This window comes from Dasypus novemcinctus, chromosome 26, assembly GCF_030445035.2.
Source record: "Dasypus novemcinctus isolate mDasNov1 chromosome 26, mDasNov1.1.hap2, whole genome shotgun sequence".
Taxonomy (NCBI): domain Eukaryota; kingdom Metazoa; phylum Chordata; class Mammalia; order Cingulata; family Dasypodidae; genus Dasypus; species Dasypus novemcinctus.
In genome coordinates, this window is record NC_080698.1 from 30,196,575 (window position 1) to 30,219,731 (window position 23,157).

A 23,157-nucleotide genomic window follows, 5' to 3' on the forward strand; every position below is an offset into this window, starting at 1 on the left:
TAGGTTCTTTTGAAGTTCAGCCCCAGCAATGTTCACATGAGTTGCTGTCAGAACTTATGGGGTGTCTTTTGTACTTCTACCATTACAACATCTCCTTCTTGGAGAAAATTTGACCTTAATGAGAAACCTCCAGTTGTTCAGAACCAAAGCTAACAAATAACATAGCTGATCAGACAGGAGATTTGATTTTTTTAAAAAGGAAAAGAGACCTGATTTTCTTCTGTGGAATGTAGATTAAATCTACAGTCAATTTGCAAAGTTGAGATGTGATGGAAAATTGTTCCAAAACAGGACCACATCACTAGAATATACTTGTAGCTCCTAAATCTAGATCTCTCCCCAAATTGAAAGAACTCTCTATTATTTTTATGAATATTGTTTAAAATGTGTACAGACAAAAATAAAAATCAAGTTTAACTCCACTGCAAGAGGCACCTGTGATTTATATTTTTTAATTTTTCCTTACATATAGTTTGAAATATCTAGGATATTTTAATGGGATTATGCTATGTAACAATTTATCTCATCATTTATTGTAGGTGAGTATCTTTCTGTGTCAAATATAGATGCACATCATCATTTTTGAATGGCTGCCCAGCACTGTGTGATGGAGAGATTTCATCTATTTAACCAGCTCCCTCCTAATGGGCACATGAATGACATTCAATCTTTCGCTATTATAAACAGCACTACTAGGAATATTGTTGCCCATAACTCTGTTACTTATAAACAGGTCTGAACTTGTTCTTTCTTCTTCTGATTTACTCTCTCTCTCCTGGCAACCTTTTTCTTGAGGGAACATATTCTTAAAAGATGTCTAACTTACAGTGTTTCCATAGTCACCGTTTTTGACCCTCAAAGAAGGATAAAGTTTAAATAAAAACGTTCTACTTCGTGGCCAGCCTTGGTGTGGATGCTGGAGATCATAATCTTCACGTGGTCCTGTTGGCCAGGTGAGGACAAATTCAATTATCACCTGTTAGCTTGAGTCACAGCTCCAGCCAGCAGTCCCCATGGGAACCTGGAGGCTGTATTTGAACGTGCGGTTACATCTCCCTATGTGGTACCATCCTGCTCCGGACTTACAAAAAAACAGTGATGCAGTTAGCCTGAGAGCAAACAGAGCAGACCTGCTACTACATTTGCAATCCCTTCTCTGCGTTCTATAAACAAGATGCTGAATTCCAGGAAGGTGAAGTCACCTGCCCGAAGTCACACAGCTACATAGGAGGAACCAAATAGTAGGGCATCACAGGACTGGAGACCCGGGGTCATGACTCGACTGAACCCCCAGCGAGCATATTAGTCAAGTTCGATGCCTCAGCTTCATAAAAGGGGGGTTACACCATGCTCCTCACTGGGTGGTTGCGGGGTCTCTGGAGTACAGTCAGTTCTCAACAAAGCTATTTGCCAGAAGAGGGCAAGAGCAGGAGGGGGAGGAGCGGGGTCATTAGAGTCACCATGACTGTTGTGGCCCTGCAGTAGCCCTGGTACTTACTGTGACGGTGTTCCTAGTGGTGGCAACAGTTCTTGTAGTAGAGGTAGGTGGTGGTTTGTGTGGTTGTGACTGTTGTTGGTGGCACAGCTGCTGTGGATCTTGTTGCTCTAGCAGTCGCCATCATGGTCATCGGGGAGGTAGTGGAATTGAGGCAGGACTGAGGGTAGATTCCCTAATGAGCATTTCTTTCCTTTTATCTATCTTACTAACAATCCCTGTTCATTGTGTTTTGAATCCCAGGTAAAAGACAGAATTCAGCCTGAGCTGACATATATCCATGTGTGTGTCTATGGGTATACATTTTTTTCTGTGACAATGGGAGACTGTGACAACGGGAGACTATGTGTATACATTTTTTCTGTGACAATGGGAGACCTACTTCTAGTACAAATAACAGCCTCAGTTGCCCCTGACTCCAGGGAAATTCCATGGTTTGTTTGAAGCTGTAGGATTTGCCACACATTTAAAGAATGAAGTGAAAATTATGTTGAGTACACTAACCTCTTTGATTTGTACTTCGACTTGGTCTCTTCATAACTCGAGCTCCTTTTTCAAAGTGTGTGTGACTTTAAATTTTTTAAGGGGGAAGGAGGAGAGAGAATATGTCCACATATAGGCAATCAATTATAATTCTCATGAATATAACAAATGGCTCATATCTGAGGTTACCTTTTCAAAGTCTGTGTATGGAATTTATTCGCTGACTCCCCACTGACTTAATGGGAATCACACTGACAAATTAGAACACATAACATTTTTTTTAAATCAAGGGCCAGACGTCCACTGGGGATGCTTAAAATCAAATTAATTTTTTATGACCATACTCAGATAACCATTCTGAAAGAGGAAAAAATCATCTAGCCTAACAAGAAACCCTGCAGAACCACCATACACCCCTTTCAGGTGGAAACCTCACATCTGAGCTTCCCCAATTCATCTAAATGTAACTCTTTTACATTCAACATCCAAAATGGATTAAGCAATGGTACAAGTGCTTTAAGCAATGTTGTAAGCAATGGGTCAGTATAGTCAATGCCTACTATGTGCTACATACTGTGCAGGGCATCTTCCCTCATGCCATTGCAGCAATCTAGGACAGTGGTTCTGCACCAAGTACAATTTGGCCCCCCAGGGCACCTTTTGCAGTATCTGGAAACATGTTTTCTTGTCACAGCTGGAGGATGCTAATGGCATCAAGTGGGTGGAGGCCAGATGCTGTTAAACATCCCGCAGAGCACAGGGCAACTGCCTGTCCTGACCCAAATTACCAATAGTCTTTTCATTCAATTGTTCATTCATTTATTCATCAAATGTTTATTGAGACCCTACTATGTTCATGTTGTGTACTACCTGCTGAGAATCTTCAGAAAAGTGAGGGACTGTCTTTGTGATCAGAAACTCAGAATACAGGCAGTATGTCAGAGGATAGCTCAGGAATCATCTGTATTTGAAGCCCCAGGAGTGCTTATGTAATGCAGATTCCTGGGTCACCCACATACCTCCTGAGCCAGACTCTCTCAGGGGAAGGCCCAAAAACCTGCACTCACTTTATTTTCCCATTTTAAATGATTAAATAAGGCAAAACACGTATTGCATGTCATGTGAAATATTTTTAAATGCACTGAAATATAAACAATGATTTGGAATATTAAAGTTTTAAAAACAAATTAAACACACAAAAAATCTAACTGATTTTCATTTTACCAACCTTCATAGATGTCAGCCTCTATAACATACACAACAACCCCTGTGGGTAATTATTGTTCATATTAACACCAATTTCAGATAAGTGGCACTCAGGTCCGGTTAGGTAAAGATCTTGCCTCCTGAAAAGCTGGAGAACTTGCACAGGGTCATGCAGCTGGATGCATCCGTCAGTACCCAAAGTCCACGGAGACTGTGGCGTCGGCACTGCCCAAAAAACGTAATTTGGCTCAGCCGCTTCAACATAGATAAAACGCCTATCTAAATTCTACTTTGCTTTTAAAGCTCAATTCCTCCCACCTTTGAAAGACTTTTTGGCTGCCCCAGGATGCAATGATCTCCTAAAATATTCATAGAACATAATTGTCCTCTAATTGTTTGTGAATAAGATTTTCTCCTTTAGATCTAGATATAATCCTTTTGAGGATTATGGTGGTCATGTCAATACATGAAAGGCTCAGTCAGCCAGTAATTGTGATGTGAGAAACTATTGAATGGAACAATTTTTCGGCCTTCATTACAGGGTGGCAAGAGTGGGGTGAGGAAGCGAGGTGGGGTCTAATTAGAGCAAAAACAAATTTTATTTTCTAAATAAAGAGGTTAATTGTAGTATCCTGGCCCAATCTCCTGAAAGGGAATTTTTCAATTCTAGTATTTGAAAAGTCCTATTGGGCTTGGTTTTTTTTTTTTTTCCCTTTAAGGGTTATCCAAAACAAAATTAGAGAACCAATCAGAAATTTCTTCAAAGATAATATATTTTCTACTAACACATCAAGCCTGTTCTCACCTGCCTTGGTTAAGATCCCAGAGGCTCACAGCACCAGCTCTGTCATTTTCATCTGTGAATCCAGTATTGAGCCTTCCAGGGCTGCCTCTGAGAAACATGCTACCTGCCTCTAAATAACGGTGTGTTAGTGCTTGCCTCCAGTGACTCCAGTCAGTTTCTTTGGTGGGTCAGTCTGGAGAATTGATGTCTGGCATTCAGAATGACTCACCAACCCAAAAGCCACCTTCCCTGGACCCTCTGCAATGGGGTGGGTGGGGGACAGACAGTGCAGTCATTTCTTCAATAACTGCTAAATGAGGGGGTTGGTGGTAAAGCAAACTCTGAGTGGAGCTTTAGGGAACAGCAAAGACGGATTGGCTGCAGCCTTTGCAGCCTTTGCTGATGTGAGAAGGAGGTGCCATGAGTTTGAGATCAAGGAACAGAGGATGCAAGGGAGCACACTTTTGTCCTGAGATATCCCAACTCCCCCACTCATGATCACTTGGGATTGTTTCAGAGACTTTTTAATGTGTATAGGCCCATTTACTAGCATAAAAAGTTGTGGTAAACTTTCCATCCTGAACTTTCAGGACACCCAGCACCAAAGCTTGTTTTGGAGATGTGCATGTGTATCATTTTAAATAGGGCTTGCAGACAGCAGTTTGCTAACTTAGGAGATAGTGTAGGTATCAAGATGATTGCCTGCAACCCTAAAGAAAAATCTTTAAAAAGCAAAGGAAACATGTCATATTAAGAGAGAGACAGAAAGAAAAGTCAGAAGAAAGGAGAGGAGAATGGAAAAAACGAACTGGGTCTCAGGGAATTGAATGACAAGATGAAATATACAAACATATGTATTATAACTGTCCCAGAAGGAGAAGAGAATGGAAAGGGGCAGGAAAAATATTTGAGGAAATAATGACACAAAACTTCCCAACCCTTATGAAAGATATGAATATCAATATTCAAGAAGGACAATGCACAAACAGAATAAATCCTAATAGACCTATTCTAAGACCTACTGTTCAGAATGTCAAATGCCAGAGATAAAAAGAGGATCTTGAAAGCAGCAAGAGAAAAGCAATGTATGACTTACAAGGGAAACTCAATAAGATTAAGTGCCGATCTCTCATCAGAAACAATGGAGACAAGAAGGCAGTAGTATGATATATTTAAGGTACTGAAAGAGGAAAACCTGCCAGCTAAGAACTCTTTATCTGACAAAACTGTCCTTCAAAATTGAGGGTGAATTTAAAGTCTTCATAGACAAAAACTGAGAGAGTTTTTCACTAGAGACTGGATTTATAAGAGATACTAAAGGGTATGCTGTAGTCTGAAATGAAAAGACAAGGGCAAGAGGCTTGGAGAAGAGTGTGAAAATGAAGAGTATAAGTAAGGGTAAAAGAAGGTTTAAAACATAGACAATAGTAAGGTATGACAATGGAGAGCCAAGGGACTGCCTATACAGTAATAACATTGAATGTTAATGGATTTAACTCCCCAATCAAAAAATATAGACTGACAGAATGGATTAAAAAACAAAACAAAACAAAAAATGGGCCATCTATATGGTGTCTACAGGAGACCATCAACCTTAGATGCAAGGACACAATCAGATTGAAAGTGAAAGTCTGGAAAAAGATATTCTACACAAATAGTAACCAAAAAAGAGCTATACTAATATCAGACAAAATAAATTTAAAATGTAAAATTGGGGAAGCAGATTTGGCCCAATGGATAGAGCATCTGCCTACCACATGGGAGGCCCAAGGTTCAAACTGAGGGCCTCCTGACCTGTGTGATGAGCTGGCCCACACGCAGTGGTGCCCCACACACGGAAAGCCGACACAGCCAGATGATGCAACAAAAAAAGACATAGATTCCAGGTGCCACTGACAAGAATACAAGTGGCCACAGAAGAACACACAGTGAATGGACACAGAGAGCAAACAACTGGGGGGGGTGGGGCGCGGGGAAGGGGAGAGAAAATAAATCTAAAAAACATAAAATATAAAATTGTTATAAGGTCACTATATATTAATAAAAGGGACAATCCAGCAAAAAGAAATAAAAATAATAAATATTTATGCACCTAACCTAGCTGTCTCAAAATACATAAGACACACACTGGCAAAACTGAATGGAGAAATACATGTCTCTACATTAATAGTTGGAGACTTCAAAACACCACTCTCAGAATTGGATAGAACATCTAGACAGGATATAAGGAAGCAGAGAACTTGGATAATATGATAAATTAACTAGACCAAATAGACATTACAGAGCAATACACTCCAAAACAGCAGGCTATACATTCTTCTCAAGTGCTCATGGATCTGTCTCTAGGGTAGACCATATACTGAGTCATAAGCCAGGTCTCAATAAATTTTAAAAATTGAAATTATAAAAATCACTTTCTCTGATCATAATGGAATGAAGTTGGGAATCAATAATAGGCTGAAAAGGAAAATTCACAAATATATGGAGGCTAAACGATATGCTTAAATAATCATTGGATCATAGAAGAAATTGAGAGAAAAATCAGTATATGTCTCAAGATGAATGAAAAAAAGAACACAGTATATCAAAACTTACGGGATACAGTAAAGGCAGTACTGAGAGGGAAAGTTATAGCCCTCAATAATTACATTTAAAAAAGACAAAAGAGCTAAAATCAAAGACATAAGGGCACAGCTGGAGGAACTAGAAAAAGAACAACAAATTAATCCCAAAATAAGCAGGAGGAAAGAAATAACAAAGTTTAGAGAAGAAATAAATAAAATGAAGAATAAAAATGAACAAATGATAGAATCAACAAAACCAAAAGTTGGCTTTTTGATAAGATCAACAAAATTCAAAAAATGTTAACTAGACCAATAATGAAAAAAAGAGAAAAGATGCAAATAAATCTTAAATGAGAAGGGGGACATTAACATCAACCCAGCAGAAATAAAAGCAATCATAATAGGTTACTATGAACAACTGTATGCCAGCCAACTAGATAATGTTTATGTACTGGACAACTTCCTAGAAACACACAAACTACCTAAACTGACTTGAGAAGAAATAGGAGACCTCAACAAACCAATTACAATTAAAGAAATTGAAACAGTCATTGAAAATCTCCCCAAAATGTAAAGCCCAGGATCAGATGGCTTCAGAGGTAAATTCTACCAATCATTTAAAGAAGATCTAATACCAATCTTGCTCAAGTCCTTTAAAAAAATTGAACAAGAATGAACACTACCAAACTCATTATATGAAGCCAACATCACCCTAACACCAAAGCTAAATAAAGACATTATGAAAAAAGAAAGTTACAGACCAATTTCTTAATGAATATAAAATGTAAAAACCCCCAACAAAACACTTGCTAACTGAATCCACAAGCACAATAAATTTTACACCATGATCAAGTAGGTTTTTTACCAAGTATGCAACACTAGAAAATCAATCAGTGTATTATAACACATTAATAAATTAAAGAAGAAAAGTCACATCTCCATTGAAGCAAAAAAGGCATTTGACAAAATACAGCACACTTTCTTGATAAAAAACACTCCAAACAATGGAAATAGAAGGAAACTTTATCAATATGATAAAAACGCATGTATGAAAAACCTACAGCTAATCTTGTACTCAATGGGGAAAGAATGAAAGCTATCCCACTGAGATCAGGAACAAGATAAGGATGCCCACTCTCTCCACCGTTATTGAATATTGTGTTAGAAATCCTAGCCAGAGCAAATGGGCCAAAAAAAAAAAAAAGACATAAAAGTCACCCAAATAGGCAGGGAAAAGTAAAAGTTTCACTATTTGCTGATGATATAATCCTATACCTAGAAAATCCCCCCCAAAAAAATCTACAACAAAGCTCTTAGAGCTATTGGACTTCTTCAGCAAAGTGACAGAATACAAGATGAATAAGCAAAAGTCATAGTGTTTTTACTATGTTATACTACTAATGAGCAAACTGAGGACGATGTCAAAAAATCCACTTATAATAGCAAATAATAGAATCAAATATTTAGGAATAAACTTAACCAAGGACATGAAAGATCTATATTCAGAAAACTATATAACATTGCTAAAAGAAACAAGTTTTATGAGATTTGAATATAATCAAGCATTTATTTTTCATTCTCTTTATAAGGAGACCTTGGTCATGTCATTTAACCAATTTGCACTCTTTTATTCCTCTTTTGGAACTCTGGAGAAACAACTGAATTTGTTTTTAGGATTAGTAATTTAAATGTGCTTGGAAAGGATTTTTAAAAGTAATGCTTCCATAATTTGTTAAGCTGACTTTTATCTGTTATTTTACTTTTTGAAGTTGCAATAAAGTTAAAAAAAGAAATCAAAGAAGACCTACATAAAGGAAGGACATTCCATGTTCATGGACTGGAAGACTAAATATCCTTAAGATGTCAATTGTACCCAAACTGATTTACAGATTCAACATAATCACAACAAAAATTCCAACTTCCTCTTTTTGCAGAATTAGTAAAGACAATAATCAAATTTATCTAGAAGGGTAAAGGCCCCCAAATAGCCAAAAATATCTTAAGAAGAAGAAAGTAGTTGGAGGATTCTCATTTCCTTACTTTAAAGCATATCTCTTAGCTACAGTGGCAAAAATGGTATGGTACTGGCATAAAGATAGACTGACTGGCCAGTGGAATCAAATTGAGAGTTTAGAAATAGACCCTCATATCTATGGTCAAATGACTTTTGACAAGGCTGTCAAATCCACCCAGCTGGGTCAGAATAGTCTATTCAAAAATGGTACTGGGAGAACTGAATATCCATACCTAAAATAAAGATGAATGAACCCTATCTCACACGTTATACAAAATTAACTCAAAATGGATCAAGGTTCTAAATATAAAAGATACAACTACAAATCTCCTAGACAAAAATATAGGAAAGCATCTTCAAAATCGTGTGGTAGATGGTGGTTTCTTAAACCTTAAACCCAAGGCATGCGCAATGAAGGAAAAAAATAGATAAAGGGGACCTTCTCAAAATTAAACACTTTTGTGCTTCAAATGACTTTGTCAAGAAGGTGACACTATTCAGTGGGAGAAAATTTTCAGAAACTGATGTGGGCTATGGGTGGAAGGCTCTTTGTCTCTTCAGAGATAACCTAAGCTGTTTGACTTGTGGGTGTGGAAAGGTAAGAGGCTGCAGTCCTGCCCTTAGGGACAATGGCAACAGGCTCCAGTCCCAGGAAACAGTTCAACAATGCAAGGGCTATAAACTTTAAGTATTGAGGGGAAATGCAAAAACAAAATATGCTAAAAGCTTATCTAGAATATCTGGAGTCCATGCTAAAAGCTTACCTAAGATGTGGAAGATATATATGCTAATTGAAGCCTATTGAGAACTGAAACAAAGGGACCATTTGGCCTTTCCTCTCTGTATGAAAGACATTTGAAAATCTTGTTCAGGGCTCGGGATTCAAACAGAAAGCTCCAGAGTCCGGCCAGCCATCAATAAACCATTTTTCCTTCTCAAAATCATTCCTGAGTCCTGGCCTCTCTATACTCAAATAATTGAACTTCTCTCAAATTCTACAACAAAACCACCTATCTGACTAGGGTTTGGTCTCTACATTGTATAAAGAGATCACACAACTCAATGATAAAAAGACAAGCAATCTACTCTCTGGTTTGTTGATCTTACCCAGGTCAGCTAACAGGGAGGTGAAGATGGTCAACCACCACACCAGGGAATCAAGAGTGCCTACAACTGTAAGCAGAGGATTTGCATCCTTCATCCATGTGGAATCTAAGTCCCCTCTTGATCTAGAGGTGGAGGGGACATCACCATCCCAGGGTCCACAGAATGGAGAAATAAGATAGGACTAGAGGGGACTTACTGACATTCTACTATAAAACCGTGACAAGTAATAGAATAAATTTAAGCATCCAGGTAGAGAAAGTAGCCACAGTACTTGCTGAGCAGTGAGAGGGTAGAAGAGATGTGATGTGGGGGCATTTTTGGGATTTTGAGTTGTCCTTAATGATATTGCAGGGTCAGATGCTGCCTGCATTTATATATCCTGCCATAACCCACTGAATGTACTGGGGGAGAGTGTGAACTACAGGGTAAACTATTATCTGTGTAGTGCAGCAGTGCCCCAAAATGTGTTCACCGAGTGTGATGAGTGTGCCACAATGATGAGGGAGGTTGTTGGTGTGAGAGGAGTGGGGTGGGGGTGTGGGGAATATACAGAAATCTCATATTTTTTAGTGTAACTTTTTTTCTGTGATATATATATCTTCAAAAGAATACAATATACAAAAATGATGTGGTGGGGGTGGGGAGTAGGTTATATGGGAATCTCATATGTTTCTTGTTTTTTTAAGTTTTTTTAATGTAACATTCCTTGTGATCTATTAATTTTAATTTTAAAAAGTTTAAAAAATAAATAAATAAGTCAAGCTCAAAGTAGGGATTCTAATTACCAAAAAAAAGACAAGCAATCCAATTTAACAATGGGCAAAAGACTTGAGCAGAAATTTTTCCAAACAGGAAATATAAAAGGCCAAAAAGCACATGAAAAGATGCTCAACATCACTAGTTATTAGGAAATGCAGATCAAAACAACAATGAAATATTTCATACCTCACAGAACATTGTTTAAAAAAAAAGTTTAGAGAAGATGAGGAGAAACTGTTGGTGGACTTGTGTAAAATGGTATAGCTTCTGTGGAAGTCAATTTGTGGTTCCTCGGAAAGCTAAATAAAGAATTGCTATATAATCTGGCAATCCTGCTACTAGGAAAATAGTTAGAACTGAAATGAAAGCAAGGACATGAACAAATATTTTCACACCAATGTTTATAGTTGTGTTGTTCACGATTGCTATAAGATGGAAAAAACCTAAGTTTCCATCAACCAATGAATGGATAATCAAAATGTGTGATATGCATATGAAGGAATTCTATTCAGCGATAAGAAGAAATGAACTTGGGCTGTGTATGACATCATGAAGAGACCTCGAGGAATAACAGGTTGAATGAAATAAACCAGATACAAAGGACAAATACTGTATGGTCTCATTGATATGAACTAAATATGATGAGTAAGCTTATAGAGTTAAACTATAGCGTATCGGTTAGTATGAGACAGAATATGGGTTGAGAAGGGGAAGCTGATGCTGAATGTACATAGAATGTTTAATAAGATTTATTGTACACGTGAGATCGGATAGAATTGGTGATAATACATTACAGTGCATGTAATTAACACTGCTGATTTTTAAATGTGATTGTGGCTGAATGGGGTAGTCTAGGGAGGTTAATGTTATTAAAAGGATAATCTAGGGACTGTATAATATAGTGATTTCGGTATTAGATGATGATTCTAGTTAAAAACACAAATGCAAGTATGTTCCTCTACTACAAGGTATTCAGAATATAGGGATGCATGGGGGAAATATAACTAATTAAGTTATAGGCTATAGTTAACAGTAATATTGTAATGTTGTAGCAAAGGGAAAGAAGGCTCTACATCACTCATCAATGCTAAAAGTAAAAAATAAAATAAAAAAAGAGAGAGAGAGAGAGAGAATTGTACCTGTCCTGGAGCCTCTAACTTTTTCGATGGAGCTCTGACATAGGAGGAAAAAAATTCACTTGTTTGGAGTTTCCATCATGAATTGTTCAGATAAATTTTGCCATGACAAGATCAAATCTTTTTCCACACACTTCAGATAGGTAATTAGGCAGTGATTCCATTACCTGAAGCACAAAAGGAGATAATTCACTTAATACTCCTCTAAAATGAATTTTGGAAGGGAGAATCTAAATACCAAAGACATTAGAAGAAGACACATAAGAATCTCTTTTTAAAAATTCAGGGGCTGAAGTCTATTCTTCAGACCCCCTCCACTGGGAAAGCTTCTTAATAAGCTTCCTGCCTGAAAAAAAAATATTCAGTATCGTAATGTTTTAGTTTTTACTTTGTATGGGTCAGTTTTTACCTATTCTCAAGCAACCTCAAATCAATTCTCAAACCATGTTAGAACAGCTCTTCCTACCATCACCAATTCCTCCTTACCCCTAGGACTCTGGATATTTAATCTGAGTGCTAAGTATGAAAATTCAATGCAAATTAAATAATTGTGGGTGGGGTATACACATGGAAATCAGGAATCTAACCAGTTACCAGTTTCTTTTTCATGAACTGCCTCCAGTTACAATTCTCAGAACTGATGAGATGGTCAGATACTAATAAACTTTTTGTCATAGTAATGAGGTAAAAATATTAGGAAGCAATACAAAAGGCAGCCTTTAATTACAAATGTTTTTCCAGCAGTTTGATCAGGCTTAGAAACGTTTTATTGAAAGATATGCAGCCAGAAATCCATGATTCGGAAAACTGTGGATAATTTTCCAGAGCAAATACATGCTACTGTTCCACTTTTTTGTCTACTGTAATGCCCACTTTGTATGTGGCTGGTGAATCCAATGGGAATGTCAAACTGATCAAAATTATTCCATTCCACTATTCCTTATTGATTCCATTCAGCATTTTGTAATGGCTATTGAGCAATATAACCAAATACAAGATTGGCATTAGGAATAATTGTTTAGATGACTAAAATGAATTCTAACTTAGCATGAACACATCAGAAGAGATAATTCATGGCATATCAGCCACAGACACATGAGAGAAATGGGCTTGACATTGACAGAAGACTCTAGACCTGGTCTTAGGGTAGAAATTTCTCTATAAACAAGAAAATACTTTTTAAAAATGTAGTCCTTAAAGGGAAACATAGGGCTTTGTTGATAAACGCTTACTCTAATTTTACAAGCATTAACCAGATGTCTGTCTAATTTGGGCTAAGCCTTACTTGAAACTATCAGGAAGATATATATGTTTTCTTGAAGCCTCCTCTCTGTCAGTTAGAGCTCATGCCAATGGAACCAACAAGCTATAGAAGGCCTTAAGAGTGGCTCCTGGTCTTTTCAATGTAGAAAGAAATAATTGAACTATTTCTCTCAGGCTTATAAAGAAAAGTTCCCTCACTTCGTCTTTGACCTCCTGACATTGAGTTTTACCACATCTCCTTATTTGCTGTTTATACTCTTGAGCTTCCAAGTATAACTGAATAATTGTCAGATGTGAAGAGCTGAAAATTTGGAAATTACCATCTAGGGGCTGAAATATAAGAATGATATTTCTGTGCAAAATGTGCAAAACTTGCATACAGCTGGAACATGGCTATGAATCAAGACACAAAGCAAATCACGATTAAGTGAAAGGAAATGTCTTTGAAATAACAATAGCTGTGATTTATTCTCATCGCCTGTATTTCAAGCTAATTATCTTTGTTTGAGGTGAAAAACTAAAAAGACATCATCTGTTTTTGAAGTTCATCCCCATCAAATTAGGCAGAATATATATGTAGCTTCTGGCTGACAGAACCAGGATCCTGTAATTACTTAAAAATTAACAGCAACTGCCTTTGCAATATTTTACTTTTTGACAAACTTCACCATTTGAGTCCTTAGAGGCTTATAATTGTTCTAATTCTCTATAAAAGCAGCTTTACATGCCTCCAAACTATCACCTCATTTTAAGATAAGGAAAGGAAAACTGAGTCTTTATCTTAATGGTGTCATTTTTAGGTAAAATGGGTAATATACCCAAAATGTCTTACATATGTAAATAATTATTAAATCGTCATGTGGTAGTAGTTAAAAGTTCCGCTCTGGAATTAGTTAGGCATGGAATATAAAACAAGTTTTGCACTTACTATGTATTATTTGGACAAGTTTCTTATTCCCTCCAGCCTTGGTTTCCTGATCAGTAAAATGGGAATAATAAAACCTGTCTTATGGGGTTGTAGGGAATAAGCAAGTGCCTGGCATACAAATAAGCAACATTTTATTACTATTCTTTTATTTGAATAATTTTTTTCATCTGATAAAGAGGATGAGGGAGACTAAATTACTGAGCTTATAATAATCAGACTATGTATTATGTGATATATACATATTTATTTATTCCACACAAACACACACCTATAAAATAGGTGTGATGGCCCCCTTTGCAGATGAGAACAATGAAAAGCAGAGAGAGTATATGACTGCCATGGTCTCACAGCTACGCTGCTGCCAACCAGATCAGGATTCGAACTAGAGTTGTTTGACCACCAAGTCCATGGGTTCCTGTCCAGTTCTGTCCACTGATGCACACTCAGTGACCCTTCCTAGAGTGTCTGAAAAGAGACAGTGACAGGAAATGAGGAAACCAAGACCCAGAGAGGTTACATACTTTTCCAGGATCCCCCAGTGAAAACACCAAGACTGGCCCTGGACCTTCTTATTTCTCATTGTGAGCTCTTGAAGTTGCCTAGGTGAGAACTTGGAGCTTGCAATTTTAATAATAAAGTTTTTTTCAGGTCCAGATGCCTCAAAATCAATGTCTCATCTCATCTCTATGAACCCACTCACGTATTTAATTGCCCTTCATATAATTATGAATGATTTTTACTCTTTAAAGTATAAGCCATCCTTCTCAATATAACAGCTCTCTGTATTTTTTTTTTTCTTTTACGAGACCATCAGAAGTTTGCGTCTATGGAGAGACTTAGTGGTTGAAACTGCTTCCCCTCAAGGAGATGTCTCCTTGAAAAGCACTAGAATTTGAGGTGGTTATCTGAAAATCCAGCCCGGGATCTTTTACCAATTGTCATTAGGAAACACCTGCTCTTTGGTCTCATGGGTTTGTAAATGCAAGCTTCATCCAGACATCCTCTCTGTTTATTGCAATTTTTATAGATGTTTTAAATGTACAATTCCCTATAGCAGTCTGTTGTGCAGGAATTGACCCAGAAACACATTTTATGGGGGATTACCTTGGAAGAGAAACCACGATCAGCTAACCAAATCTCCCAATCCCACCTTCTACTTCTTTTTTCCCATTGACCTTTTCTCCAGTAATAAACTATGATTGAATGTTAATGATCATTTCAGTCATTCCTGATTGGTTTTCATCTATATTCTCAATTCATTATGTCTGCTGGAAAAAGTGATGGAGAGAAAATAAGCAATACACAGTTTACGCTAATCACCAATGGGAGGAAAATTTAAAATCCTTATCTATTTGTTTGGATTAAATCAATTGTCTAGTGGTGGAGGTCAGAAATTTTCTTTATCTAAAGACATAATGTGAATTCCCCCATTCTCTACTCCATCCCCTAGCAAATGGTTGTTTGAACATATATTTTTTTAAAATAGAACTTATAGTTGCAAATTTTTTACTGTTGAAATGAAAAAATTATTTGGTAATCATTTATGTAGATGACACATTAAGCATACTTTTTTTTCCTCTATTTTTTCAAGTGTTACATTAAAAAAATATAAGAGGTTCCCATATAACCCCCACCCCCCTCACCCCACTCCTCCCACATCAGCAACCTCTTTCATCATCATGGCACATTCATTGCATTTGGTGAATACTTTTATATCTTCTCCCTACCCATTGCCCAGTTTTAATGATATATCTAAGACTGTAAGTCCAATTAATTTTTAAATTATTATAAATACTTATTTTTAATTTTACAAGGTTTTATGTCCACATTAACAATAGTTGTTTTATTTATTTCAGTGCTAATGGCTTTTATATCATGACTAATTCATTTCTGAAGGTTTACCTTTATTTCTTGGAAGATACTATACTTTCTAAACCTTTGAATGCAAAGAATCATCTTACTGTCTTCTGAGATGTGAAATTATTCAGCTAGAAATAGATTTCCTGAATTAAATGTTTTTCTCAAATGTTGTAGGTGATTCACTGTCTTCTAGATCTAGTATTTTAGAGGAAGAGTCTGTGTACAGTTGTAGTTTTATTCATTAGTAGGTGATACTTTTCTAAGTTCTTTGTAAAAAGCTTTTTTAAGTCTATAAAATTCAAAAAAACACAAGGATTAGTCTAGACAATGAAGTTTTCTTAATTAATTTTTCTTCAAGCCTTTCTTAAAGGCATAAAAAAAGAGTTGTCCTTCGTTACTTTCTCTGTTATTCATTCAGTTCCAAAAATTCTGTTCTCTATCAGGAATTCCAAGTATATATTTCTTCATGTTTCTAATTCTTTTCCTCCATTACTTTTACCTCTCTATGCTGCCTGAATTCTAGGTAAATTTAGCTAGTTTGCCTAATACTACAATAATTGATTTCCAAAATTATTTTTATCATCTATTCACAGACCTCCATAATATTAAACACATTTCATACAAAATAATTTGTAAAGTACTAAATATTTCATTAAAGCATAATCAGAAAATACAGGAAAAGAAAAAGAAGCACTCTTAATACAGTGCCCCTAGAGATAATTGCTGTTGGTATTTATTTTCCCTGATTCCAAATATTTCTGATATTTGAGGAATGTCCCCTTCCAGACTTTGTAAACATATTTTATCATATGTATAATATTGATATTGTTTCATGAGAGTGCTCACAGGATATACACACTACTTCAGAACCTACTTATTCCACTTAACATGAAGAAGAAAATTTCACTGATAATGCATTTGAATTAGTTGATCATTTTATTTTTTTTTATTTTTTAATTATTTGGGTTTTTTTTCTTCCTCATTTTTTATGTGTGTGTCTTTTCATTTTTTTTATTTTTTAAAGGATTCTTATATTACATAAACATTACAGAGAATATATAGAGGATTTCCTATGCCTTTCTCCCCACACCTCCCACATTTTCCCACATTAGCAACATCTTTCATTAGTGTGGTACATTCATTGCAATTGATGGATACATTTTGGAACATTGCCACTAAGCATGAATTATAGTTTACATTGTAGTTTACACTCTCTCCTACTTAATTCTGTAGCTTATGGCAAGACATATAATGGCCAGTATCTGCCCTTGTAATGTCATTCAGGACGATTTTCAAGTCCCAAAAACACCCCCATATTACATCTGTTTTTCCCTCTCCCTCTCCTCAGAACCTTTAGTGGTCACTGCCTCCACATCAATGATATAAATCTTTCCATTGCTAGAATTATAATAAGTCTATAGTAGAATATCAGTAAGTCTACTCTAGTCCATCATTCATTCCCAATCCTGCAGATTCCCAGATGGTGATGCCCACTCCACCTCTAATTGAGAGGGGAGGGGGCTTAGATCCCATAGGGTAGATGGATGGAACTGTATTGCTTGCAGTTGCAGACTCTCTCTGTTTCTTGGGATGGTCATTATCCATCATCATCTCCTTGTTAGTTGTCCTGGGTGAATCCAACACCTATACTGGACAATAGGTGTTGCTACTCTGTTGAGATTCAGGGACCAGCTGGCACGTGGACATCCCAAAGGTTTAAGACTCTTGGACGTATACCTATCAACTCTAGGACTAACTATAGGTTCAAATAGAAAAAGCAGAAGAGCCATGTGTAGGGAAGCCATACTGAGTCCAACTCTGTCACAATGGGGAGCATAAATTCCCAAGTAGGGCCCACTGGCAAGGCACCAAACTCCTGAGTTGTCTGCCCTACCTATAGTGTCTGGATGTCTCCAGAGCTCTCAGGAAACATTGGAGGTAGCATTTACTTTGGCAGTCACTGAGATGCCCCAATATGGAACCTGACTCCCATGGATGAGCCTCCCTGGCACTGAGGGATTACTACCAAGCACCAACTAGCAATGCAAAAAGACCTTGACCAAAAGGGGGAAAAGGTAAAGTCAAATGAATTCACATGGCTAAGAGACTTCAAAGTGAGTCAGGAGGTCATTCCAGAGGTTATACTTATGCACATCTCAGCAGGATCTCAGTGACTGCCAAAGTAAATGCTACCTCCAATGTTTCCTGAGAGCTCTGGAGAGCTCCTGTATTAGTTAGCCAAAGGGGTGCTGATGCAAAATAACCAGAAATCAGTTTTTATAAAGGTGCATTTATTTAGGGTAAAAGCTTACAGTTACCAGGCTATGTAGCATAAGTCTCACCAAAGTCTATTGCCACGTGTTGGAGCAAGATGACTGCTGACCTGTACCAGAGTTCATGCTTCCTTGATTTCTCTCATCCTGGGGCTCATTTATCTTAATGCTCAGTTCCTCTGTTTTCACCTCACATTCAACTGTAGACTATCAGGCTCTCTAGGCTTTGCTTCTCCTCACAAGGTCAGCTGTATCAGATGACTGGCTCTATCTCTCTCCCTGGGGCTCGATTCTCACCAGGCTCTGCTCCTCTGTGTCCTTACTTCCCAAGCTCCAGCTCAAAACTCCAGCATCAAAATTCCAACCAACTCCTCTGCTCTGCCTGGTAGTTTTATCTGTGAGTCCCCACGACCGAGGGGGCAGAGACTTAATGTCCGACTGACATGGCCCAATCAAAGCCCTAATCATAATTTAATCACACCCAGGTACAGATCAGTTTACCAAAATAATCCAATATCTATTTTTGGAATTCATAAACCATATTAAAGTGCTACAGCACCCCAGGGTGGGAATTCTATATTTTTTCTTCTTGTGTGACTCTCCACCCACTGTGGCAATGTGCCATGAACACTTGAACACATTTATATGCCTTGTAGGTATGCCCCAGGTGAACCTCCTCCTATATATCCCCCACCACTGTGACCCTGCACCAGTGATCATCCCCTGTCATAACTGTAACCCTTCCCTGATCCAAAACTTTCTCAAAAATGAAGCCAACACTGGGCCCTGAGCCTCAGCAGAGTAGCAACTCCTACTCTCTGGTCCATTGTCTTACCCAGGTCAGCTAACAGGGAGGTGAAGATGGTCAACCACCACACCAGGGAATCAAGAGTGCCTACAACTCTAAGCAGAGGAATTGCATCCATCATCCATATGGAATCTAAGCCCCCTCTTGATCTAGTGGTGGAGAGGCCATCACCATCCCAGGGTCCACAGAATGGAGGAATAAAATATGGACTAGAGGGAACTTACTGATATTCTACTATAAAAATATTGTGATGAGTAATAGAAAAAAATTTAGCATCGAGGTGGAGAAAGTGGCCACAGTAGTTTCTGAGGGCAGGAAGAGGGTAGACGAGATGTGATGTGGGGCATTTTTTGGATTTTGAGTTTTCCTTAATGATATTGCAGGGTTAGATGCTGGACTTTATATATCCTGCTCTAACTCACTGAATATACTGGGGGAGAGTGCAAACCACAGGGTAAACTATTATCTGTGTAGTGCAGCAGTGCCCCAAAATGTGTTCACTGAGTGTGATGAGTGTGCCGCAATGATGAGGGAGGTTGTCAGTGTGGGAGGAGTGGGGTGAGGTAGTGGGGCACAAACAGGAACCTCTTACATTTTTTAGTGTGCTTTTTTGTGTGATGTATATATCTTCAAAAAAGTACAATATACAAAAATGATGTGGTGGGGGACTGGGGAGTGGGTTATATGGGATCCTCTTATGTTTTTTGTTTTTTATGTTTTTTAATGTAACATTCCTTGTGAGCTATTAACTTTAATTTTTAAAAAAAGAAAAAAAATGAAGCCAACAAAATAACCAAATACAATTAATAAGAAAATGAAATCATAATGATAGTTTTAAAAATAATAAATAAAATAAAATTTAAAAATAAAATAAAAAATTTTTAAATTTGGAATAATAAAAAAATGAAAAAATATTTTTTAAAAATTTTTTGACATTGTCTTTCATCACCATAAGAACTGTTGTCTCATATATTCAGTGATATTTTCTTCCATTTATTCCCCCAGTGTCTTATTTTTTTTTTTCATTTTGTCTTCAAAGAAGTTTTAGGTTACAGAAAAGTCATGAACAGAATATATGGGATTCCCACATACCCCACATCCTCCCCCATTTCCCTTTTCCTCTATTAATAACATTATACATGTGGATGGTACATTTGTTATAATTGATGTACAAATATTAAACCACTGTTAATAACCATGATCAATGATTTACATTATGATTTACATTTTGGACCATACACTTTTATAAATTTTAATGAAATTTAACATGGTCTGTATCTATCATTGCAAGACCATATAGTACAATTCCATTGCCCCCAAAATGCCCCATGTTCCATCTGTTCTATTCCTCCCTCCTCCTACCATCAGGGCCCATGGCAACCACCAAGCTTCACTCCCTGAAGAACAAGATTCATAGTTACTTGCAACAACACTGAGGGCTTAAAATACTGTTCTGTCCTTCCCTATTAGATACTGCATATGCTCTCAAGAGCATATGCCCCTCTCTTTGAGAACATAGCAGGACTTCCCAGGATGGGAGTCAGACACCTTCCAGCTCACTGTGTTGGTTTCCACCCACTGACACAACCCATTATGATAAAATGAACACTCACACACACTCTTCACGCCTGATCCAGGTGCGCCATGTCCTGCATGTCCCCCATATCTAACACATAAACCAGTAACCATCCCCTGCCATATTTGCCAAAAGAATATTTCCAGTGTTGTAGTTCCAACCACATACCCACAAATCCCCAGAGTTCCCCTGTTCTTTCTCCCAACCATCCCCCAGTTCCTCGGACAGCCCAACCCACACTCCCCACTCTACCCCCCTCACAAATGAGCACCACCCAAACTTATAGCATCACTGTACCACTGTCATGCCCATCCACTGCACAACAGCACCCTTCCACCTTATCATAGATTTTGCCCATAGGGGCATTGGCTCACAACCTCCTTCTCCCTTTCTGTCTCCTGTAAACCTACCTTCCAGATTCTAGCTCTGTGAATCTGCTCAATTTGCTTAATTCATATTGAGAGCATGTGATCTTTGTCCTTCAGTCCCTGGCTTGTTTCACTCAATATAAGGTCTTCAAGATTCATCCACGTTATCCTGTGTGTTAACACGGCATTCCTTCATAGAACTGAGTAATATTCCATTGTATGTATATTACCACAATTGGTTTATCCATTCGTCTGATGGTGGACATTTGGATTATTTCCAACTTTTGGCAATGGTGAATAATGCCACTATGAACATTGGTGGGCATATATTTGTTCATGTCCCTGCTCTCAGTTCTTCTGGTTATATATCCAGCAGTGGGATTGCTGGATATTATGGCAGTTCCATAGTTAGCTTCCTGAGGAACCACCAAACTATCCTCCACAATGGCTGTACCATTCTACATTCCCACCAGCAGGGGATTAGGGTTCCCATTCCTCCACATTCTCTCCAACACTTACAATCATCTGTTTTTTAATAGCCGCCAATTTAATGGATGTAATGATATCGCATTGTAGTTTTGGTTTGCATTTCCCTTATAACTAGTGATGTTAAGCATCTTTTCATGTGCTTTTTTAGCCATTTGTATTTCTTCTTTGAAGAAGCACCTATTCAAATTACTTGCCCATTTTTTAAATGGGTTGTTTTTCTTTTTATTTTTGAGCTATAGGATTTTTTTTATATATGCTGACTATTAGGCCCCTATCAAATATATGGTTACCAAATAATCTCTCTCATTGAGTAGGTTGCCTTTTCACTTTCTTGGCAAACTCCTTTGATGTACAAAGATTTTAATTTTGAGAAGGTGCCACTTATCTATTTTTTCTTCATTGCTCATGCTTTGGATGTAAATTTCATGAAACCATTTCCTAATACAGATCCTATAGATGCTTCCCTATATTATCTTCCAAGATCTTTATGGTCTTGGCTCTTATTTTTAGATCTTGGCTCCATCTTGAGTTAATTTTTATATAAGGTAAAGGATGGTGTTCCTTTCTTATTATTTTGGGTATGGATATCTAATTCTCCAAGCACCATTTGTTGAAGAGACCATTCTTTCCCAGTTGAATGACCTTGGTGGCCTTGTTGAATGTCAGTTGATTGTTTATGTGAGGATCTATATCCAAACTCTCAATTCAGTTCCATTGGTCAGTACGTCTATACTTGTGCCAATACCATGCAATTTTTTTTTTAAATTTTTTTATTTTTTATTGACTTTGTAATAATATTACATTAAAAATATATATGTGAGGTCCCATTCAACCCCATTCCCCCACCACTCTCTCCCCCCCCCCAACAACACTCGTTCCCATCATCATGACACATCCATTGGATTTGGTAAGTACATCTTTGGGCACCTCTGCACCTCATAGACAATGGTTCACATCATGGCCCATACTCTCCTCCATTCCATCCAGTGGGCCCTGTGAGGATTTACAATGTCCGGTGATTACCTCTGAAGCACCATCCAGGGCAGCTCCATGTCCCAAAGACGCCTCCACCTCTCATCTCTTCCTGCCTTTCCCCATACCCATCGTCCACCATGTCCACTTTTCCCAATCCAATGCCACCTCTTCTATGTGGACATTGGATAATACCATGCAATTTTGACCACTGTAGATTTGTAGTATGTTTTAAAGTCAGGTAGTGTGATTCCTCCAATTTCATTTTTCTTTTTCAGTATGTCTTTAGCTATTTGGGGCCTTTTGTTCTTCCAAATAAATTTCACTGTTAGCTTTTTCAGTTCAGTAAAAATTGCTGTGGTAATTTTTGTTGAGATTGTGTTAAATCTGTAAATCAGTTTGGGTAAGATAGGCATCTTAATGAAGTTTAGTCTTCCTATCCATGAACAGTAAAGATTCTTCCATTTATTTAGGTCTTCTTTGAATTCCTTTTAAAGTGTTGTGTAGTTTTCTGCATACAAGTTCTTTACATTTTTAGTCAAATTTATTCCTAGGTATTTGATTCTTTTAGTTGCTTTTGTAAATGGGATTTTTTTCTTGATTTCCTCCTCAGATTGCTCATTATTGGTGTACAGAAATGCTACTGATTTGTGCACATTGATCTTATAACCTGACACTTTACTGAACTCATTTATAAGCTCTAGAAGCTTTGTCATGGATTTCTCAGGGCTTTCTATGTATAGGATCATGTTGTCTGCAAACAGTCAAATTTTTAGTTCTTCCTTTCCAATTTGGATGCCTTTTATATCATTTTCTTGCCTAAATGCTCAAGCAAGTACTTCTAACACAATGTTAAATAAGAGGTGTTGTAGTGAACATCCTTGTCTTGTTCTAGTTCTTAGAGGGGAAACTTTAGGATTTCACCTTAAATATAATATTAGCTGTGGGTTTTTCATATATACCATTTATCATTTGAGGAAGTTTCCTACTATTCCTATCATTTGAAGGGTTTTTACCAGGAACAGGTGCTGTATTTTATTGAATTCTTTTCCTGCATCTGTAGAGATGATAA